This window comes from Macaca fascicularis, chromosome 13 (assembly GCF_037993035.2).
Source record: "Macaca fascicularis isolate 582-1 chromosome 13, T2T-MFA8v1.1".
NCBI lineage: Eukaryota > Metazoa > Chordata > Mammalia > Primates > Cercopithecidae > Macaca > Macaca fascicularis.
In genome coordinates, this window is record NC_088387.1 from 47,979,827 (window position 1) to 48,001,094 (window position 21,268).

The following is a 21,268-nucleotide window of genomic DNA, read 5'->3' on the forward strand; positions in this document are numbered from 1 at the left end:
TGCGAGGTCAGAGCCGGGCTGTGCTGCTGCCCCCAGGACTAGAAAGGGAAATCTCCTTGCTAGAGGAGGAAGCCCTAAGGACTCAAGGGATGATAGGGGTGGCAGGGGCATTTCCCTGGATGCCTGGAGCATGGAGGGAGGGCTGTGAAATAAGGAGCCTTTCCTACCCCATAGATGAGCTGAAGTTAATTCTGCACGGGGAAGGAAAGGGGCAGGAAGCATTATTGGATGTGCAAGCCTGTGTTTCTTCAGAAGTTAACACATGGAACTAACACTGTTGGATGCTGCTGAACTCTCAGATGATTGATGTGACTAACCTCCTCTGAGGTACTTGACCTGTCTCCTCTTCAGCTAAAAAGTAATTTGTCCTTATTTAAGAATGAGATTTGTGTATGGTGACCTTTTACAGAAATGTAAATACATCCCGATATCCATACCTGGGCTTGGTTTTAAAGACTGAAGGTATTGGGAGGTTTATTTGATTTTGGATGTGTTACTTCTTTGGTCATGTATTGGCTAACCGTATTATCAACTAATATTTGCATAGATCTTTCCCTTTTCAAAGCACTTCCACACACATCCTTCTGTCTGCACAGAGTGGCAAGTACAACAAATGTGCAAATGTTAACTTTCCTTATCTATGACATAGTTTTTATTATCATCACTATTTTACAGATAGAACTGGGGCTCAGTGAGGTAATTTGTCCAAGGTCATTCACTACTACATGGCAGAATCAGGCCTACAATCCAGGACCTCTAAAATTAGCCCACAAATGCTAGAGCTGATACTGGGCAGAAGCTGGCATTTTGCTCTCGGGAAAGGGGAGGTTCATTAGTGGGTTGCTTGTGGACCTGCATTGGTGAGTGTGAACGTGTAGGATATCTATGCTATGTGTTTTTGGGTTTTTTGTTTTGGTTTTTGGTTTTTGTTTTTGTTTTTTTTTTTCTTTGAGACGGAGTCTCACTCTTGTCACCCAGGCTGGAGTGCAGTGGCACCATCTGGGCTCACTGTAACCTCTGTCGCCCAGATTCAAATGATTCTCCTGCATCTGCCTCGAGTAGCTGGGATTACAGGTACCTGCCACCGCGCCCAGCTAATTTTTGTAGTTTTAGTAGAGATGGGGTTTCACCATCTTGGCCAGGCTGGTCTTGAACTCCTGACCTTGTGATCCACCGCCTCGACCTCACAAAGTGCTGGGATTACATGTGTGAGCCACCGCGCCCAGCTGCTATGTTTTTAAATAGCCCTGCAAATGTTCTCATGTTTGATAGCTAGTTTTGTGACTGCATTTTGAATTTAGGTTGAATCAAATAGGCTTCATTACTTGCAAGGAGAATGCAAGGATACCCATCATAATGGAAGGAATACCCAACAGGGATAAAGGCCGTGGTGCCCCTGAGCCTTGGTTGACAGGGTGTATCAGTCAGGATCAGTTAGATTGTGCTGGAGTAATAGACAATCCCCAAATCTCAGTGGCTTAACATAACAAAAGTGTATTTCTCAATCACGAAACGTGTCCATTATGAGTCATTAGGAGCTCTATTTCCCGTAGTCACTCAGGCATCCAGGCTGCTGCAACTGGACATGCATCTCCTCAACCCTGAAGGCAGGAAACAAGAATGGGGCAAATCTAGCACTGGCTCTTAAAGCTTTTACCTGGAAGTGACACATATCACTCCCTGCTGTCATCTCACTGGCCAAAGAAAGTTACAAGGGGGCAGGGAAGTGCAATAAGTACAATCCTGCTATGTGCAGGAAGGATAAGCAGAAGTATTTGGTTAACAGCACTAACACACAGAGTGTATGTGAATGTGTGGTGAATGTATATGTGTATATTTGAGGTATGTGCAATTACACATACTGCCCATTTCCAGAGCATTCCTCCCTCCTGGCAACGCATGTTAGAGATTCCTACTGTAAAGGACTGTCATTCCTTGCACAAGAGCAGGTTAAGAGATTTTAACTAAAGTGAAAAAAAATGGGAGTTGAAGGAAACATGGTAGAAGAGGTGAGTGGCTGTGGGACAAATTCAGTAGAAATTCGTTTGTAAATAGAGAAAGAAATCCAGTAAAGGAAGGTACTCAGGGTGTATGTGACACAAGGAGCCTGCCTACTAAAGGAAACTTCTAAAACAGCATAGCTTTAGCAGAGGCGTTTCCTGCCGCCTTGCCATTAACTCTCACTCATCCTTTCTGGTTAAACTCAGGTGACACTTCAGGAAGCCTTTGATAATCTCTTGAGATTGGGTAAGGGGCCCACCAATCAGATCACAGGCATGCCTGGGTCTGTCCTATCCCCTCAGCTGTGGACAAGGACCACATCTTACTCAGTGCCGGCTGCTATATAGAGAATGCATTAGAGGAGGGTGTCAGAATAGAGGCAGAGAGAGCAGAAACCTAAGTGAGAAAACAAAAATGATGGTCTCCATTAGGGTAGTGGTGGTGGGGAGGGAGAGAGGTATCAAGAAAGATTTATGAAGTCAAATCCACAAGACAAGGGCATAGGAAGGGAGGTTTCTGGAAGAACAACAGGGTAGATGGTAGTGCCAGGGGGCCCAGAGAAGGTGCAGGTTGATGAATGAGGTCAGCAAGAACACATCCCATTTGAGGTCCATTTTGACAGTGCCCACAGAGAGACCCAGGAGCAGCCCCTGTCACAGCCTGAGATTCCGGTGGGGAAAACCAGGTCCTATGAGCTGCCTCTTGGTTAAACTCCAACATCAGATCAAGGTTAGTATTTTCTTGTTTAAAAAAATATCAGGCTGGGCCTGGTGGCCCACGCCTGTAATCCCAGCACTTTGAAAGGCCAAGGCAGTCGAATCACTTGTGCTCAGGAGTTCAAAACCAGCTTGGGCAATATAGTGAGACCTCAACTTTACAAAAAATATTAGCCAGTGCAGTGATGCACACTGACGTGAGAGGATCACTTAAGCCCAGGAGGCTGAGGCTGTCAGTGAGCCAAAATTGTGCCACTGCAGTCCAGTCTGGGCAACAGAGTAAGACCCTGTCTTAAAAAAAAAAGGCCAGGTGCGGTGGCTCACGCCTGTAATCCCAGCACTTTGGGAGGCCGAGGCGGGTGGATCACAAGGTCAGGAGATTGAGACCATCCTGGCTAACATGGTGAAACCCCCATCTCTACTAAAAATACAAAAAATTAGCCAGGCGCAGTGGTGGATGCCTGTAGTCCCAGCTACTCGGGAGGCTGAGGCAGGAGAATGGCGTGAACCTGGGAGGCAGAGCTTGCAGTGAGCTGAGATAGCGCCACTGCACTCCAGCCCGGGAGACAGAGCTAGACTCCCTCTCAAAAAAAAAAAAAAAAAGACACTAAAAATATATATATGTGTGTGTTGGGGGAGGGGGAAACACAGAAAATACACATAGTATAAAAGTGGTGAAATTCCTGAACTACACATCATAGGAATCCATTCAGAACAGTGCTTTATAGAAAGAGCTGAGCATCCCTGAAAGATTGGTTCAACTTCAATTGGCTTGTCTCCTGATCTTGTTTCCATGTGTTGCTTCTCTCCCATCTCCTGCTAAGTAGGAGCCTGCTTGTCCCATTTGAGACTTGAACATGATATCAACCCCTTTCATCTTCGAGGCTTCCCTTCTTCATATCCTTTTGTGGGTGAGGATTGAGCCCCATTTGTAGGTGCTTGACAGTGCTGGGGCACCCATCCTCAGAGATCCTGTTCTTTCCACTTGGACGTTGTGCTCCTCTCCCCCAGGATGTCTTCCCCATTCCCCATGCACGGAGATGCTCCCACTGGTTCCTCGGGTTCCATTTTCAGCTCCTCCGTGTACCAGTTGTTGACTGTAGGTGAGGTAATTCCCCCTTCCTGGCCTCCTTCCAATCTCTAAAGATGGGACTCATGATACCTTCTAAGCAGACTCCTTTGCAGGGGATCGAATGAGTCAACCTATGGCAAAGTCCTGCCTCAGACCTTGGTGGACAGTAGGCACTCAAACTGTCCTATACTTTCATTTCCATTCAGTCCCCTGATTCTTCCTGCCACTTATCAGAGAAATGGTCTTACCCTAGTCTAGCCATATGTAACCATGACAACCAGAGTTAAACTATGTACAATAATCAATGCAGACATTATGTATTACAGAAGGTCATTGGATACAATGGCATTCAGGTGCCCAGGATGAGGTTTGCTATTAAGTAGGAGCACCTATCCAGCCTCCCCAGGTGGAGACAGTTTGCGAAGTGCCTCCCTTGTTCTCTCTCTGCCTCCATATTCAATCAACACTAGGTGGTCCTACCAGCTCCAGACTAAACTGTCCTGAACTGGTACCCTTTCTCAGGCTTCCTGCCCCCCCCTTTTCAGCCTGCCTCCCTTCCCCTCAATCTGTGGTCTCCCCTCTCACAGACACGGATTTCATTGCCGTTGATTCAGACCTCCTGGGCGTGGGCAGGCAGGGTCCTGGAATTTAGATGATGAGGTGTCTGGGCCATCCTGTAGCCAGCCAGGAATAAAAGTTTCAAACTCCTGCTACTCAAAGTGTGGTTAGTCTGTGGGCTTGCAGCGGCAGTACCACTGAGAGTTTCTATAAGTGCACTATCTCAACAGGCCTCAGAGCTACTGAATCAGAGTTTGTTTTTATTTTCCCTCAAGAGACAGGGTCTTACTCTGTTGCCCAGGGTGGAGTGCAGTGGCCTGATCATAGTTCACTGCAGGCTTCAACTCCTGGACTCAACTGATCCTCCTGCCTCAGCCTCCGCAGTAGCTGGGACTACAAATATGTGCTACTCACCCTGGACTAATTTTTATTTTTTTTGTAGAGACAGGGTCTCACTATGTTGCCCAGACCAATCTCAAACTCCTGGCCTCAAACCATCCTCCCACATCAGCCTCCCCAACTGTTGGGATTATAGGCATGAGCCACTGCACCTGGCCAGAATCTGCATTTTGACAAGACTTCCAGGTGATTCCTAGGCACCCTAATAATTAAGAAGCTCTGCTTTAAAATCCCTCAGAAGGTAGGGTTAGTTAGGGTAGAGATGAAAAAGGACACAGGCATCGCTCGTAGAGCTGGGAGAGGCCTTCTTGGAAATGCCTGCACTAATGGATCGAGTCATAAGGTGTTACACCACCATCATTCTGGGGAGATAAGCTGTATTCTCAACATTGTACTATTTATCTGCTAAACCAGGGAGGAATGTGATTAGCAGATGTCTCCGTCTTCTTGCCATTCTTTAGGACATCCACATGACACTCAGCCATCTCAAACCACATTAAAACTGAATTTTAACATCCAGCCTCTGGAAAACATAGTGAATCAAAAATCTGTAAGATACACCAGGCGCGGTGGCTCACGCCTGTAATCCCAGCACTTTGGGAAGCCGAGGCAGGCAGATCGCTTGAGGACAGAAGGTCGAGACCAACATGGTGAACCCCCTGGCCAACATGGTGAAACCCCATCTCTACTAAAAATGCCAAAAATTAGCTAGGTGTAGTGGTACGTGTCTGTAGTCCCAGCTACTCAGGAGGCTGAGGCACCAGAATTGCTTGAACCCGGGAGGCAAATGTTGCAATGAGTCCAGATCGCACCAGTGCACTCCAGCCTGGGTGACAGAGCGAGACTCTGTCTCAAAAAAGCAAAACAAAACAACAATAACAACAACAACAAAAACCTGTAAGATAGAAAATAGGGTGTTAAAGACCGAAAGAGGCCAAAGGAGAACTGACAGATTGGCCACTCCAACAGGAGCATGCAGTGAACCAAAGGCATGTGTGCGAGGTGCTGGTGGCCGTTCAGATCCATAGACCCATGAGCAGCTTCATGGCTGCTAGAAAAAAAGAGGAAGAAGGACAATGAAGTGCAGGAAGCCTGGAAGCAACTCATGAGGTCTGGGTGAAGAGCTTAGGTTTGTAAGCACATGGCTGATCTGTGTAGAAAACGTAAATGCAGTGGTTTTTTGTTGTTGTTGTTTGTTTTTGTTTTTTAATGTCTCGGGGGCACAACAGGGAGGGTGCCCCTTGGCCATGAGAACCCTCTTTGAAGGTAAACAGGTAAATTCCTTTATGCAGCATGGTGCCAGGTCTGCTGCTTCCTGTGGGCGCTCCTGGGACAAGGGCACCAACATTAAGACTGAGAGAAAAACCATAGGTTTAGGGTTGTCAGATTTAGCAAATAGAAACACAGGACTTCCAGTTGAATTTGAGTGTCAGATAAACAACAAATAATTTTTTAGTATACATATGTCCCAAATATTACATGCCAGAGTAGCCCTACTCAAGAGCAGAGCCGGTCCCCAAAGCACTCGACCAGGAGAAACTTGAGCTAAAGGAAAGTCTCTCCCCAGGGCTGAGAGAGCCCAGCGGTACTATTCTAAGACCCACCCTATTTTTGAAAACAGGATGGAAATGGGCTTTGTTAGTTTTGGGGTGGGGCAGTCTTTTGTGAGAGGCTATGCCATGTTGTTTGCTTTGTAAAATGTTTTGCCCTGCAAAATGTTTTCTGCATTATCCTGTATTGGGCAAGGTAGTTCAAGGAACATATACTATAAAAGTAATGTAGTTTTGATAATTCCAAGTCAGATTCCTATAGGAGATGGACAGTTTCTTAGTCCGGAACAATAAAATCCCGTGTAGCCAGATAAACTGCTTCTATATAACCAGGCATTTATTTATTGAGACCTGTAGAAGAAAATATTGGTAACTATTTACCTCATCAAGGAACATTTCTAAGCATAAAATCAATAAATCCTTTGTATGTCAAGAAACCAAATTAAATGATAAACTGAGGGAAAATATTTACAAGACAAATAAACAGGAAAGGTGTTATATACTTAGTAGGTAAGAAAAGGTGGACACTTGAAAGGGAACAAAAAGGCAAAGGATGTGAACATTCACAAAAGAAGGAATATAAATGGCCAATAAAGACATAAAAAGTCCAGGCCTGATGTGGTGGCTCACGCCTGTAATCCCAGAACTTTGCACTTTGAGAGGCCTGTAATCCTAGCACTTTGGGAGGCCGAAGTGGTCAGATCACCTGAGGTCAGGCATTCGAGACCAGCCTGGCCAACATGGTGAAGCCCTGTCTCTACTAAAGAAAAATACAAAAATTAACCAGGCGTAGTGGTGCTCCCCTGTAATTCCAGCTACTCGGGAGGCTAAGGCTGCAGAACTGCCTGAGCCTGGGAGGCGGAGGTTGCAGTGAGCCAAGATTGTGCCACTGCACTCCAGCCTGGGCCACAGAGCAAGATTCCATCTGAAAAAAAAAAAAAAAAAAATATATATATATATATATATATATATCTTTTATATATACAAATATATATTACATATATAAACTTTATAAATAACTATAGCAAACTGGCAGATCACAAAATAAAAATACTCAGTTTTGCAAAGACTGTAAGGGTCTAAGTACAAGGATCATCTTGGAGGACTTATTTATGACAGCAAAAAAATAAAATAAATGTTCAACATTAAAGAATGATTAAGGCCAGGTCCATGGCTCACACCTGTAATCTCAACACTTTGGGAGGTCAAGGCCTGAGGATCACTTAAGCCCAGGAGTTTGAGACCAGTCTGGGCGACATAGGGAGACCCCATCTCTACGAAAAAAAAAAAGAAAAAAAAAATTAGCTGGACATGGTGGGTGTGCCTATGATCCCAGCTGCTCTGGAGGCTGAGGTGAGGATTGCTTGAGCTCAGGAAATTGAGGCTACAGTGAGCCATGATTGTGCCACTGCACTCCAGCCTGGGTGACAGAGCAAAATAGCAAAATACTGTCTCAAAAAAATTACATCAAATATACGTGAAGATTGGAAGCAAATATATCAAAATACAAACATTGGGTCTCTGGATTATTTTTGTTTTCTTCTTAATACGTTTTCTTCCCTAAAATTTCTACAACAAAGAGGTAGTAGCATTCCTGTCATTGAAAAATAGAAAATTATGTTTGAGAAAGAACACAAGTGGAACATTAATACCTTTAAGTAGGTCTTTGAGAGAGAAGGAAGTAAATTCTGATAATTCTCTAACAGAATGACCAAGACTTTTCGCAGTGGAATCACCTAGAGAACTTGAGGAATACCAATGTTAAGGCCCCACTTCCAGAGATTCTGGTTGTATGGACCTGGTGCCCACCCCATGGGGTTTTTGGCAATGTCAGGTCATGCCCCGGGGCATGCAGGAGCGATCAGGAGTTTTGGAGTTTAGGTCCCTGTGGCCTGTTGGAGGAGCGCTGCAGGAGAAACAGCAAGACCTGATTTCAAGTCTAGTAAGTGGTCCTTTAGGCACATAATTTAAGTGAATCTTTGTGTGTCTATCTGTAAAATGAGAATATTTAATGTCTACCACAAGAGTTGTGGCCTCAAGGAGAGGATAAATGAGGAAGTACTGTGTGAAATAGAAAGCATATACAAATGTCCTCTTGTTAGAACCTGGAAATTCAGACTCTAGCAATGACCTTTGATCAATGGAATATCCTTGACAGCACTGGGACAGATGCAAATAGGCAGGTTTGTTTCAAAACTGTCCATCTTATAATTTGATTTGATTTGCAGATCTTTTAGGCAGGTGCTGTCAAACGTGGATGCCTGGGGCAGTCCTAGCCAGAGGGCTCATGAGCAGGGGACAGCAGCCAATAGATCTGGGTTGGTTCAGATCATTTGGTCGTTCCTGCTTTGAAAAGTGACTGGCCTCCAGGAGTCAAAGCCTTGTTCTCCTGACAATGTGCCTTTGCACTTTTAACAAACACACCAGAATGTCTACTTCCAAATAAATGTTCTTATCTAAATTATTTCCTCGTGAGGTTGTATTACCATAGCTTAAAATGTCTTGGGAATTCCTTGTTTGAGATTGCCTTTTGTCTAAGCTACATTTTTTTTTTTTCTGGGTATTTTCAATCAGTGAATTTATTCTCCATCCTCTGAAGAAGAGCTTAATTTTAGAAAGCAGCCAAAAATATCTTTCAGAACCAAACCTGGTGATTAAGGTGGTAGTCTAACCTAGGTAAGACATTTTATTTTTTAAGTAGAAAGGTCACTTGTAAGGTACGTGTGTATCTATCTTGCTACTCACTGTACTCAGTGCCTGACATACAGACACTCAGTGTGTCCTTGTGGAATGGTGAACAGAGCCTGGCTCTCCTGGGACCCACAAACTGGCTCCTAAGGCAACTCCGAAGAGGTTTTTGAGCAACACCAGCCTATTTGGCACTAATCATTCTTAGCCCGTATATTGATTTGAATCAGTCTCTTTCCTTTATAAGTATTCTACCTCTATACCTTATGCGTTTGATCAAGGAGAAACTGTGGTAGTTCTTTCTACCTTACTGAGGCTAATGCTGGATTTAGTCTTCTAAAGCAACCACTAATCAGTGACGTTGGACAAATCCAGGCATTTTTGGAATTATTTTGCACGCCAACCCAAACCACAGAACATCTAAGCATGTGGCGGGTTAATAAGGACAATGCCTGAAACCCAACTCACTTTTTCACACAATGATTTCAAGATGCTGACATTAATCTTGACTTGCAAATTGACTAGCTGAGGTCCACACTTCCATGCCTTCATACATGTGAGGTGTGCAGAGTTAAGCAGCTCATAGGCAGGGCAGCAAGCACCGGCTTGAGTGTCAGGACACCTGGGCTATTCCAGCTGTGCTGCTAACTAGCTGTGTCTGCTTGGGAAAAACGTGTCTCACACACTCCCATCCGTACAAACACACCCTTAGTCCTTATTTATTTACTTACCTACACAATGATCTAGCACCATTAAAATCATCATTCTAAACTGAGAAAAGGCAGACAACAGTAGACACCCCACCGGCAAGGTCCTGCCCAAGTACTGGGGAGATTTGTGGAGCTGCAAAAACCAGTTTGAGGCCAGGCTCCGTGGCTCACGCCTGTAATCTCAGCACTTTGGGAGGCCGAGGCGGATGGATCGCTTAAGGTCAGGAGTATGAGACCAGCCTGACCAATGTGATGAAACCCTGTCTCTACTAAAACTACAAAATTAGCTGGGTGTTGTGGCGCATGCCTGTAATCCCAGCTACTCTGGAGGCTGAGGTGGGAGAATCCCTTGAACCCAAGAGGAGGAGATTGCAGTGAGCCTAGATCGCACCACTGCACTCCAGCCTGGGTGAGAAAGCGAGACTCCATCTCAAAAAAACAAAACAAAACAAAAAAAAGCCAACAACAACAACCGCCACAAAAAAACCCAGTCTGAGCAGAGAGAAAGTCTCTGCTTTGAAGGAGAAAAAAAGACAAAGATGAAGCTCACTGCTCCTGGCACTGGAACTGAAGGGAACACGCAGGTCATCTGAGGTCAAGTTCAGGGCATGCAGCCAGCCACCAGGCGGGAAGGAAGCAGAGTGAATGCCTGCCTGCTCTCCCAGCCCTCCACCTTCTGAGCAGAAGTCCCACACTGGCCCCCTTTGCTGGGTCTCCCAAGGGACCTCAGAGACTCCTTCCAGACCCGGGCATTTGGGCTCTGGCCTCAAAGACACAGCCTACGTAGAAATGCTGAAAGAAACAGGTAAGAGAACAGTGTGAGTGACGGAGGCTTGGCTGGCCTGGCTTGTCTTTGCCAAGCACTCTATTTAAAACATTTGAGCATTTCTCGCCTGCTATTGCCCTCTACTCCAGCCTTGCGGTCTCCATGCCCAACCCCACCCCTCCACAGGCTCTTTTCTTAGCTCCCTGCCTTTGCTTATGGTGTTTACTCCAAATCACCCAGTCTTGCTCTAAAAATCCTACTTCACTTAATGCCCAGATCGAATGCATGTAATCCAAGAAGCTCCTTAGCTGGAAACAGCACTCATTTCGGTCCGCAGTGGCATCACACTTAGGGGCATGCGGTCTGATCCCATCAGGACCTCAACACACCCCACCCTTCACCATCCCATCCTGTGTATCCCTTCCTTTGCCCATGCTGCTCCCCTGCTTGGACCGTCCTTCCCGCCCTACCTGCCCAAATGGTCCTCACCTCACCCTTCAAGGCTCAGCTCAGCTGTACTCTGTGAAGCACTCTCCAGCTCTTTCTGTCTGTCCACTCACATGCACCTGCCACTTCGATTTACTGAGTGGCTACTCTACCTAGAAGTTTGTCTACAAGAATTCTAATTCTTGGTACCACTTGAAAAGTAGTTGCAAAATTCGTTTCATTTTGAGATTTAAGGAAAACAGAAGCTCAGAGAGGCAAAGGAACTTGTCCAAGTCGCACTGCTGGTGAGTGGCCCAGCCAGGATTTGAACCCAGATTTGCGTGATGTCTAATCCCAAGTCCTCCATGTACTCCATGCTACTTATTCATTCGTAAGGCAGATATTTTAAGCAGGAGACTGTCAGGACCTTAAAGATTGTCTTGCTTGCTTTCGAAGCAGGAACCTAAAGTATAGAGATGTTCAGTGACTTGCCCAAGGTGATACAGTTTCTCTCAGCCCCCTTCTCTGATTCCTCCCATGTGCCAGCTCTGGTGGCCAGGGAACTACCTATCACTGCAGAGGCTGTCCAGTACCAGGTAACATTTGTCTGGGGTCCCCAGTCATAAGCCATGGGGCACATACCTGCACTGCAAGCAGGGCCCCAAATTAGTCAAGAGAGAATGTTGCAACAAGCTCAGAGCCACAGGATATATTAGCACAATCGTATACAATGAAAAAATCCTAAACAGTGGCTTCAAAATTTATAGCTTTCTGACCAGGCATGGTGGTGACGCACGCCTGTAATCCCAGCTACTTGGGAGGCTGAGGCAGTAGAATTACTTGAACCCAGCAGGCGTAGGTTGCAGTGAGCCAAGATTGCACCACTGCACTCCAGCCTGGGTGACAGAGCAAGATTCTGTCTCAAAACAAAGCAAAAGAAAAAAAGTAGTTTACAGCTGTCTCTAGAAGTCTGAGGAGTGAGTCCAGGGCTAATGTTGCAGTTCTACGAAGTCAGGGCCTGAGGCTTCTTCTGTGTTTTGTAATTCACTCTTTATGAGGCACTTCGTGATCCAAAGTGACCCCCAGGATCATGGGGAAGGGGGTGGCTCTGAGGGCAGAATCAAAGGACTCATCATCATCTTTTTCTACCATCCGTTGTAAGGAACTCACAGTCATAATCTAGTCCAGAGTCAGAGAGGCTGCTCAGAGCCCACCTGCAGCTGGCCTGGGACTTAGCTAGTATATAGCTAAGTATGTTAGCAAGTATGTTGCTGGCAGCATGGAGGGGTAAGGGCGTGGGAGGTGTTTAATTGCTTAGTGCCAGGGGTCTTTCTCAGGCTCAGCCTGCTTCCCTTTTTCTTCTTTCTTCCTGCTTTCCATTTGTCCAGTATCTATTGAATTACTCACTCCCATGTGCCAGGCACTGGAGATACAAAGTGGGATAAGACATAAGCCACGCTCTAATAAAGAGACAAAGAAAGAGATGATTTTAGGCCAGCCATGGTGGCTCACGCCGGTATTCCTAGCACTTTGGGAGGCTGAAGCGAGTGGATCACCTGAAGTCAGGAGTTTGAGACTAGCCTGGCCAACATGGCGAAACCCTGTCTCTACTAAAAATACAAAAATTAGCTGGACATGGTGGCGGGCACCTGTAATCCCAGCTGCTCTGGAGGCTGAGGTAGGAGAATCACTTGAACCCAGGGGGCAGAGGTTGCAGTGAGCCAAGATCACACCACTTCACCACTCCAGCCTGGGCTATAGAGCAAGACGCTGTCTCAAAAAAAAAAAAAAAAAAAAAAAAAAAAAAAAAAAAAGATGATTTTAATGCTACGTGTAAGAGCAACAGTAAGATAAATGCAAAAGGCATCTGACAGGAGCTCGAAGGGAGGCACCTGACACAGCCAGGGTAGAATCAGCAGAAGCTTCCTGGAGATGACAATTGTGGATGCCAAGGGGCTTAGAGGTGAAGGGTGCTCCAGGGAGAGCACACAGCATGAGCAAAAGCAATGAGAGTGCGGGGAGTGTGGGGCAACCATGAGTTGAATGTAAACACAAACGGGAGGGTTTGGAAGGATGTGTGCCTGCTCGGGGCCCCCCCATAGGCACATTCTGGAGGCACCTGGTGGTATTCGAGGCCCTCTGGCTGCTCTGAGTAGGGATTTGGGAGAGCCATAGCAAGAGGCAGAGAGCCTGGGTGGGAGGGCTGGGTTGGAGTGGAGGTGAGAGAGCAGGTAGATCTGAGAAATGTTAGCAGGAAATTGGTAGCACCAGACATTTGCCTGGCTGTTGGAGATGAGTGACAGGGAGGAGTCAGAGGATCTCAGTTTTCTAGCTGGATGGCTGGAAGGATGATGGGGTCACTGCTGATATAGAGAATACAGGATCTACTGCCATACCATCCTGAATGCGCCTGATCTCTTCTGATCTTGGAAGCTAAGCAGGGTCAGGCCTAGTTAGTATTGGATAGGAGAATAATACAGGGTCTTCTCCCAGCAACCTTTCTTGCCTTGGGGAATACTCCCAGCTTCACAGTAGGATATAACCTTTCCTATGTTGCCTTTTGCATAGCTGATCTTAAAGACATGCACATGAGCCCTTTTCTTTCTTTCCTTCCTTCCTTCCTTCCCCCCCCTTTTTTTTTTTTTGACGGAGTTTTGCTCTTGTTGCCCAGGCTGGAGTGCAGTAGCACAATCTCAGTTCACTGCGACCTCTACCTCCCAGGTTCAAGCGATTCTCCTGCCTCAGCCTCCCAAGTAGCTGGGATTACAGGTGCCTGCCACCACGCCCAGCTAATTCTTTTTGTGTTTTTAGCAGAGATGAGGTTTCACCATGTTGGTCAGGCTGGTCTCAAACTCCTGACCTCAAGTGATCCACCTGCCTTGGCCTCCCAAAGTGCCAAGAGATTACAGGCATGAGCTACCATGCATAGCCGGGCCCTTTTCAGTGGAAAGATTTTAATTCAAGTGCCCTCAGGAGATGAAGTTCCCTTCACTCTGGTGTAGTGAATGAAACATAGGAACACCGTTTGTACCGTGGAGTCTCCAGGCCAAAGCTGAAGTTTCAGCTTAGGTAACAAATGTTACCTAAGCCCAGTGGTTCCTAGTGGAAGCTTTGGTTCTAGAAAACCCACCTGTAGTAAACATCTGCCATTCTTTATGGAGAACTAGTAAATCACTCCCTTTCCTGTGTCCGAGGACTTATTCACCTTGTTTGGGGATAGACCCCATCTCTCACAATGAAGATGTGATATCAGATACTGTATTTCTCAGACTCCCTTGCAGCTACTTGGCATGTCAAGGGCATGTGGCCTAGGCTCTGCAAGTCAGATGTACCTGCCAGAGTCTCGGGTCCATGAAGAGCATTCTGTGACAGCAGCAGTAATGACAGGGAAATCACATTCTCATAACAGCCATGGTGGACCCTCCTGGGGACTTGCAAGTGATGTACCCTAAAACCTAAGCTTCCTTAGGTTCACAGTAACTTCCTGCTGTTTGCGATTAAGGACTGTGACTAGTTCTTTGGTGGCATATCAATCCAACAGAGTACATGGCTAAGGCAAAAGCAGAGTCTAGGAGAACACAGACATTGTTCAGAGGACAGTCAGTGAAACCATTTAGCAAGAACAGAGGGTTCTTTCACAGGGGCGGGTAAAGATAAGGTTGGAGGGCTCCAAAAGCCCACTTAAGGAGCCTGGTCATCACCTTCTAAGAGGTATCAATATTGCTTTAATGATTTTTGTTTTGGAATAATTTTGTATTCACAGAAAAATTGCAAAGACAACATAGAGTTTCCATGTATCCCTCATCCAGAGTCCCCTAATGCTAACATCTCACATGACATGGTACATTTGTGAAAACTGACAAGTTACTATCAGTTAAACTCCAGACTTGATTTGGATTTCACTAGTATTTTCCACTAACGAACTTGGTCTATTCCAGGATACAATTCAGGATACCACTATGCATTTGGATACCAACTTTTTTTTTTTTTTTTTTTTTGAGATGGAGTTTCACTTTTGTTGCCCAGGCTGGAGTACAATGGCGCCATCTTGGCTCACCACAACCTCTGCCTCCTGAGTTCAAACGATTCTCCTGCCTCAGCCTCCCAAGCAGCTGGGATTACAGTCATGTGCCACCACACCCAGCTAATTTTGTATTTTTAGTAGAGACAGGGTTTCTCCATGTTGGTCAGGCTGGTCTCGAACTCCGGACCTCGTGATCTGCCCACCTCGGCCCTGCAAAGTGCTGGGATTACAGGTGTGAACCACCACATCCAGCCACTGACATTTTTAAAGAAGAATATTAACATGATTAAAGGTTTTTAGGCTGGGTGTGGTGGCTCACAACTGCAGTCCCAGCACTTTGGAGGCTGAGGTATGTTGATCACTTGAGGTTAGGAGTTTGAGACCAGCCTAGCCAACATGGTGGTGTCTACTAAAAATACACACACACACACACAAAATTAGCCAGGTATGGTAGTGTGCACCTGCAGTCCCAGCTACTTGGGAGGCTGAGGCAGGAGAATCGCTTGAACCCAGGAGGTGGAGGTTGCAGTGAGCCAAGATTGTGCCACTGCACTCCAGCCTGGGCAACAGAGCAACGCTGTCTCAAAAAATAAAAATAAATTTTTAAAAAATAAAGGTGTTTTAAGAAAATCATCTGATAGCAACAAAAAGGGTGAGCTGGGAAGTGGAGTAGAAGGCATCTGTAAAGACATTCCAGAACCTTCACCAAGCTTCCACATACATTCTAATGTCTGTGCCTGAAGGGCATTTTATGAAGGTGCAGTTGCTGAGAAGAGAAAATCTATCCCCCCAGAAGCATCTCTGTGCCTGTTCAGGGACCCAGGGGCCAAAGGCACAGTGAGGATGCACCTAGTGGCCTCCACCTAGCAGTGCTGGCAAACTAGGTTTTCCTGCCTAGGCTACAAAAGTTGACTGATAAATCCAGATAGGCAGCCAAGGAAATGCATGCTTGCCTCCTTTTTCGAAAGTCTAGTCTTAGCTCCCTTAGATAATGGTTTGGTGTTATGCAGAGAACAGACTCTGGAGTCAGGATGGACCTAGGTGTGAGTCTCAGTGCTGTCAGTTACTATGGGACTCTAGTTGAGTTATTGAACTTTGAGCTTCAGTTTCCTCACTGGTAAAAACTGGCACCTTAAACCTCCTTCACAGGATTATTGAGAGGATTAAATAACATTTAGAAAGTGCTCAGTAGGGTAGCTGGCACACAGTAGGCATCTGATAATCATCAACTCCTTTGACAAGTTAAGAGTAGAGTCCGGGCCCCAAATTTCTTACATATTCTCAGTACACCGAAGGGACTTCCTCAATTGATGATCATAATATAGACCTCACAAATAACCCAGGAACCTGAGAAAGGGCAGAGCGTGTCTCCAGTCAATAATTTCTTTATTTAAGAAGTCTATGTTGGGCACTTATGAAACAGCAATAAAGAAATAAAGGCCAGGCATTGTACTAAATTACCAAGACATGGTCTGTGTCAAGAAGGTCAAGGCCAAGGACATTAAAGAGCTGTCTCCAGACAACTTTCATTCAGGTATGACCCATTTGACAGAAGTTTAATAAACAGGGTGCCCAGGGGCACAAAGACTGGCCATGGTGTGGGGTGAGGGAAGGGCTCCACAGAGAGAGGAATGGTGGGCTTGGGACCGGCAGGATGAGCAGTTCTTCCAGTGTAAAAGCTTGGGGTGGAGGGTCGGGGAGAGAGAGAGAGAGAAACATTTTGTCATGTGGGAAAACACAACGTCTGAAGCTATGGGTGGTCTTGTGGGGTTTATGGTAGGAGTGATGGGAGATAGGATTATAAAAACATGGCAGCTCTCTAGTGGCAGGGGTGGGGCAGGTGACCTGACTTGAAGTTGTGCTTCTGCATAGCAACCACTATTCTTTTTTGTACATCATTTAGTTGATGTGGCTTGGGGAAGAAATGATTACTGGTAGTAGTAACTGGGGGGCAGGGGAGGGGCCATTCCTGCCACTCCTAGGCATAGCCACTGCTACAGAGGGGACCATATGACTGCTATGGAAGAGGAGGAGAGGTGGGATGAATGCTGGGGAGTCAACCACAATTTCCACTACACCTTCAACTAGAGAAACAGAAATGGGTGCAGAGAAGATTTGAAAGATTTTAGAGATGAATAGGGAGAATTTGTTGAGAATGAGTATAAGTGGAGGGTCAAAGATAACACCAAGGCTTTTAATGTGGCCAACGGGGTGAACGGAGAAGCAGGGGAAATGGCTTTGCTGGCTGGGGTGCGGTAGGGTTGGTGGTGGGCATGAGGGTGGGGAGGAGAACTGTTTTGTACCCATTGAGCGTAAGGGATCTGTGTTGTGAAATCCATAGTTTGATACAGCTCTAGCTTTAAAAGACATCCTCCTGTTTGGGATTTGCTTCAGAATAATGAAAGTGGGGGTAGGCTGTAGGTGAAACCAGACTGGTTCTGAGTAGATAACTCAAGTTGGTGAGAAAGTCAAAGTTGGCTCATACGAAGAAGGTAAAAAGCTGCCCTGCGACTCAACAGGCTGGGAGGACATTACACAGCTAAAGCCAGTCACAAAAGTTACCATGAAACAGTATTTCTCCCACGGGCACACTGTAGCTGTAAAGTGTCATAACGACCCCTTTCCTTGTGTGACTACTGCCTTCTGACTCATAGAGAAACCTTGTTCTTTAAAATAATGAACTATTAGAAACTTTGCTGTGTGAAATATCAAATGTTATCAGTAAAAAGGAAACATTCCTTTTTTTTTCTTTTTTCCTTTTTGGCCAGAAGATTCTAAGTCACTTTGACACAGAGAAGTTGTCTTGGTTTCCAATCCAGGTTCAGAGTTTCACGTAAGGAGCTTCTGAACACAAATTCTACGTTTGTCTTAACTTTGTACTTTCTAGGGAAACAAACCTGGCTTCACTGCACAGTTCAGAACAGACTCCTTTATACATGGTGGACTCCTTTATACACAGTTCTGCTTTGCTTTGCACCTATCCAAACAATACTTCATTCAACTTTACCTAAACTCTAGTTTTCCTTAAAATCCTGTAACGGTATCTTTTCCTGTTTGGTGAGATGTCCCACAGTTCCTCTGGTATGTGGTCTTCCTTGTTGCAATTTGACCTTCTCAAACTCAAGGTTTGTTTCTGGTGATCTTAGGCTGAGTGGGCTAGAATGTGGGTCTGGGGGTACAGGGGTGTTTGATACCATTCCCTCTTGCATATGATTCACATTTTCCATAAAATTTCCAAGTTCATGAGAAGTCTTCACCCCATGAGAATAGTAGGAACCATGATAGTGTTTGAGATCTGTAGAAGGCAGAATAATAGCCTCCCTCCCACCCCACAGCTTGGATTTCCCAGAGGAGGCCAGTGTAATCACGTGGGTCCTTAAAAGCAGGGAAGGGTTCCTGGCTGTGGTTAGAGATGCAACATTACTGGCTTTGAAGATGAAGGGGCCACAAGCCAATGAATGTGAGCAGTTTCTAGAAGACAGAAAAGGTAAAGAAACAGAATCTCCTCTAGAACCTGCAGAAAGAAAAGCAGCCCTGTTGATAACTCGATTTTGTCCCAGTGAGACCCATGTCAGAGTTCTGACCTCCAGAGCTATAAGATAATAAATGTGTGCTGCTTTAAGCGATTACATTTGTGGTACTTTGATAATGGCAGTGATAGAAAACAAATCCAAGATCACGCAGAGGGAGTGGACGAAGACAGAAATGAGCCAAGGGTGACTTGGGGACACCAACACTTTCGAGGAAAGGAGAGAAAGATGTCAGCCCAGGAGGCAGAAGGGGAGGCATCAAATGTAGGGAAGCCAGGGGAGACCCACAAAGGAGAGAGTGGTTCGGAGAATGTAAACTGCTGTTTAAGTGAGGGCTGAAGAAGGTTAAATAGTATTAAAATTTTAAAGTGCATGTTATTTCGTTGCATCACTTCTGTGATTCTGGTATTTGCATATAACAAACAGCCTCTTTTACTTGAAACTATCACCTTCTCTCTCACGTTGAAAGCCTGAGAGTTTGAAAACTTTCACAACCTTGATCCTTGTTATAAACCCATCAAGGTAATATTCAGGTTCCAGAACAGCAGGTTTTACCACATCGTAAACCAGAAAGAAATGCAGCTATTTTTTATGTGTTAATCCAAATTTTTTGATGCTGGGAGTCGGCCTAAACCAAGAATAACAGCCATCCAGACTGGCCTGACAGTGTAGAGTAGGGACCATTTTAGTGCGACCTCCACTCTCTAGCATTCCCTTTAAAAACCCAAGGCGCCCAAGGTTTCAGCCTGCCTTCCTGCGGTCCTAATCCGCATACTTACAGGCTCCACCCAGACCTACTTGCCCCTCCCCCGCAATTTAAGTTTCAAAATTACTGCTGTTCATTAATGTTTACTCTCTACAGATGATCTTAGCTACAAATTTGGAAAATAACAAATTATATCACCTAGGTTAGACTGTTGATGGCCCGCACTATCCTAGAAGACATTTACTTTTTTTTTTTTTTTTTGAGACAGTCTCGCTGTGTCACCCAGGCTAGAGTGCAGTGGTGCAATCTCGGCTCACTGCACCCTCTGCCTCACAGTTCAAGTGATTCTCCTGCCTCAGGCTCCCGAGTAGCTGAGACTATAGGCCTGCACCACCATGCTCAGCTGATTTCTGATTTTTAGTAGAGATGGGGTTTTACCTTGTTGGCCAGGCTGGTCTCGAATTCTTGGCCTCAAGTGATCCGCCCGCCTCAGCCTCCCTAAGTGCTTGGATTACAGGCTTGAGCCACTGTGCGCAGCCAACGTTTAGTTTCTAAAAGGCAATGTTTATCAGTAGAGATGCTGAATTTGTAGACTTTCAGACTTTAAAACTAGGTGAAGAGTGTGGTGGCTTACACCTGTAATCCCAGTGCTTTGGAAGGCCAAAGCGGGAGAATCACTTGACACCAGAAGTTGGAGACCAGCCTGGGCAACATAGTGAGACAGTCTCTACTAAAAATAAAATAATTAGTGGGCGTGGTGATGTGCACCTGTAGTCTCAACTACTCAGGAGGCTGAAGTAGGAGGATGGCTTGAGCCCAGGAGTTCGAGGCCGCAGTGAGCTGTGATTGCCACCACTGCACTCCAGCCTGGGCAACACAGTGAGACTGTGAGGGGTAAAAAAAGGAATGAAGTACGTGCTACCACTTGGAAGAACCTTAAAAACATTATGCTCAGTTAAAAAAAGAAGTTACAGAACACAATATATTATGATTCTATTCTTATGAAATTGCAGAATAGGCAAATCTATAGAGACAGAAGTAGACTAGTTGTTGCCTAGGGCTGGGAGTTGGAGGCAGGGGAACTTGGGGGAGATGGGGTATGGGCTTTCTTTTTGGGGTGATGAAAATGTTCTGGAATTGTGGTATTGGTCATACAGCCCTGTGACTATTATACTAAAAAACCATTGAATTATATACTTTTTTATTTTTATTATTTTTTTTTGAGATGGAGTTTTGCTCTTGTTGCCCAGGCTGGAGTGCAGTGGTGCGATCTTGGCTCACTGCAACCTCTGCCTCCCGGGTTCAAGCGATCCTTCTGCTTTGCCTCCTGAGTAGCTGGGATTACAGGCATGCACCACCACACACAGCTAATTTTTTGTATTTTTAGTAGAGATAGGGTTTCACCATATCGGCCAGGCTGGTCTCAAACTCCTGACCTCAGCTGATCCACCTGCCTTGGCCTCCCAAAGTGCTGGGATTACAGGCGTGAGCCACCACGCCTGGCCTGTACACTTTATTTTTCAGAGATAGGGTCTTGCTCTGTCACCTACAAGTGCAGTGGCAGGATCATAGCTCACTGCAGCCTCCAACTCCTGGGTTCACGTGATCCTCCCACCTCAGCCTCCCAAGTAGCTAGGACTATAGGCTTACTCCACCACACCTGGCTTATTTTTTAAATATTTACTTTTTTGGAGAGCTGGTCTCTCATTATGTTACCCGCGCTGGTCTCGAACTCCTGACCTCAAGCAATTCTTACTTTGGCTTCCCAAATCTCTGGGATTACTGGTGTGAGCCACTGTGTGTGGCCTGAATTGTACAGTTTAAATGAGTGAATTGTATGGTATGTGAATTACATATCAATAAAGCTATTAAAATGTTTTAAATAAGTAGGATAAGGAAATTGTCATACTTCTATATTAAAACACAATTTTTTTTTTTTTTTTGAGATGTAGTTTCGTTCTTGTCACCCAGACTGGAGTGCAGTGGTGTGATCTTGGCCCAATGCAACATCCACCTCCTGGGTTCAAGTGATTCTCCTGCCTCAGCCTCTCAAGTAGCTGGGATTACAGACATGCACCACCATGCCCGGATAATTTTTGTATTTTTGGTAGAGACGGGGTTT